The following is a 3001-nucleotide window of genomic DNA, read 5'->3' as shown; positions in this document are numbered from 1 at the left end:
ATGGAATTGGCTGTTTTATGAGTTGCTCGAGCTGCTGCCGCCAGTAGTTCAAATTAAGATTAAAATTGGTTCAAATTATGATTACGATGGTTCAAATTAAGATTAAAATCATTGTTGATGAAAAATCGAATATTTCAATGAAATTCGGTGCAAATACAAACTTTTTACCATTTAACAGAAAGCTCATACCCGTGGCTTTCATGTACATACGATTTTGCCGTAGTTAATTATTTCCATGTGGGAGAAAAAATCACTTAAAATTTGCACTGCTTCAGAAAGCCGCAATTTGGTTCAAAGTTTGATTACCTACCCTACCGCTGCATCAGTAAGCAACTTTTTTATTTTGTGTATCCCAGCATTGAAAGCACTCATTTTTCCAGCTATTATCGGTTCAAGGCGATAACAAAGCTTCTTCTTGTGTGCACCTGAAGAATTTATTAGGAAAATATTGATCGCCTCATTCCTCCACCAGAACGTTTTAGAATAACAATATTTCTATATTGATGTCAGTCAAACAAACTCTTGTTGCACTCGCCGAGCGCATGAAAAGGAAAACAAAATTCCAAACCCGTTCCTTGCGGCTGGCTATGCCTGCCTGAATAAGACAAATTTGCTCAGTTTAGCACCCGAAAAAGACAATGAACCCTTTTCACGAGGCGAAACCCCGACCGACCGGGCACCTGAGCAAATAGCTCAGAAAACATCCATCGTGTACATTGGGCTGCGCTGGGTCGGGCGGCGAGAGAGGTGTAAATAGAACGAAACACGACGATGACGATGACGACGACTACAACGGGTGCGACCGTTTGCTTGTCACGCTTATTATTCGATTGAGACGACCTTCGAGTTCCGCGGTCGCCGCGCCAAGCACAAAACGAGAACGAAATGGTTCGGTTCTTATCAGTGCGCTCAACCCACCACACCCTCCCATTGTCCATTCACATTGTATATTGGGGCAATAAACGCAAAAGCACCGGTCGCAATTTTTTTTTTTTACTGCCTCGCTTTGATTTGCTGGCTGAGTTATCTCCAGTCGTGATTAGACTTTTAGCGTACTGGAACTAAATTTTTGAATTGAATGACACTTTCCAGAATTCAAGTGGCTCGTTGGTCTAGGGGTATGATTCTCGCTTCGGGTGCGAGAGGTCCCGGGTTCAATTCCCGGACGAGCCCAGGTGATTTTTTTTGTCCTACCAAAATCTCAACATATTTTAGAGCCGTATCTCTGTCCAAAATCGTTATGTTTGGTATATTGTCATCCACAAAACTGCAACATTTCTATTGAAAAATAAAACATAAGTATATTGATCGATGAATAAGACAAGAAAGCTGATTAGATATGCATCAGTCACGTAAATTCTATTATTCTGGAGGACTCCCTGGAGGGATCCCTGGAGGACTCCCTGGAGGACTCCCTGGAGGGATCCCTGGACTTCCTGGTGAAATTTCTGAGTTCGTATCCCTGATGAAGACCTGCAAACGTTGTGAGATCGCCACTGATACACACCAGGTTTTACTGGGGTTTAAGTTGACTATTCGGGTTATGAAGGTGTAGACTGTGTAGAGTAGCGATAGTGATTCTTTTTTCAATTTCTTAAGCAATTACTGATACCTACATTAGTTTGTACAGCATTAATTATCTATTCAGCTCAAATATCTTTGCATTATCTCCATATAGTTAGTAAGTAAGCAAGTTTGCATCAAGGGGGATCAAGTTACCCGCATTGCATTCTACCTATTCCGGTAGATGAGTAGAGAAAAGTCTCAAATTACCCCACCATTGCGTACCATTCCGAATCGGATGACCTTCCAAGAGTCTTGTTGACGATGTTCTCTTGCAGCTAAAGGGGGTGTATACATCTCTCCGCACGAGATGTGATGGACACCCGATACAAACAAAACAAGTTTTTCGACAACGGGTCGTATGACCATCAAAAACCATATGTACCCCGCACGATAGTAGCAGGTATCGAACAACAATAACAAGTGCGAAAATAAGCCAGCAACAACGTGGAGGAAGGCATCATCGACCGATTGCAGAGAGAAGATACATACCGACCAGGCAGGCTATAGAGATTGACAACAATAACACCAACAACAACATCCCAGTTTGACCAAGTCCGGCCGGCACCAGCGTGCATCGTCCAACGACCGACACACAACCCGCCATAATGACGAACGACACCATCGTCGCTGTCGTCCTACGGCTAGCAGCAGCAGCGTGGTGAACGGTATCTGTTGATGAGCTTTGCAAAAACAAACAGGCTATTTTCGGACACATATTGGCCCCAATTTCGGTACAAACATGTCGAACTGTTGGAAGTGCACAGAGATGGCGGGGAGAGGGATTGAAGAGGCAACAAGCGAGGGGGTAAGGCGTTGTCGTTTCCGTCCATCTTCGTCCGTCCGAGTAATGGTCAAGACCGACGCGAAGCGAGGAGGGGAAGGAACGAGGAGCGGACCAATTTGGCTACTATCTGTTTGACAACAGCAAAGATTATTGATAAGCTGAATTTGATCCCCCTCTTCCCGTGGAAGAGCAAGGCGGGACTGGGGTTTGGGAAACCCAAGAAAGGGAAACGAAGAAGGCCAACGAAAGAAGAAGAGGGTTATTAAGCTGACCGTTTTTCATTCAAGGTTTCATTCACTTTAGGTTGCAAAAATAAAAACACCGTTCGTTTCGTATGCAACGGGGTGGGAGGTTTAAAATGCTCCCTTGTAGTGGACTAATTCTTATATGTGACGGCTCTGAAATAAGATTAAAATTTCTTGGACTTCTGGACGGAGTAAGGCCGGTGGGTCACTGGGTTACGTCGGATAAAAAATAGCCTATTAAAAAATAACCCAACCTCATAACTCAATGGATTTTCGCATATTTAGTTGCTAAATAATGATTGAAGTTATTTTCGGTTTGTAGTTTTGAGTTTCCCAGATGCTTTCTTTGAGTTTTTGGGATATTCAACACTTTTGTAATATCGAAGAGGACATTTACGTGTGCTTT

The 3001-nt window shown here is 43.3% G+C and overlaps 1 non-coding gene across 1 annotated transcript; it reads left to right on the top strand.

Moving 5' to 3' along the window:
- Nucleotides 1–1101: 1101 nt before the first annotated feature.
- Trnap-cgg (transfer RNA proline (anticodon CGG)) lies at nt 1102–1173 on the top strand. The gene has a single exon. It is a non-coding gene; the product is annotated as a tRNA-Pro (tRNA).
- Nucleotides 1174–3001: the final 1828 nt, after the last annotated feature.

The sequence above is a fragment of the Aedes albopictus genome, chromosome 3 (genome assembly GCF_035046485.1).
Source record: "Aedes albopictus strain Foshan chromosome 3, AalbF5, whole genome shotgun sequence".
In the NCBI taxonomy this organism is placed as follows: domain Eukaryota; kingdom Metazoa; phylum Arthropoda; class Insecta; order Diptera; family Culicidae; genus Aedes; species Aedes albopictus.
Note: the sequence above shows the minus strand (reverse complement) of the source record. Positions and strands in the feature narration are given on the sequence as shown.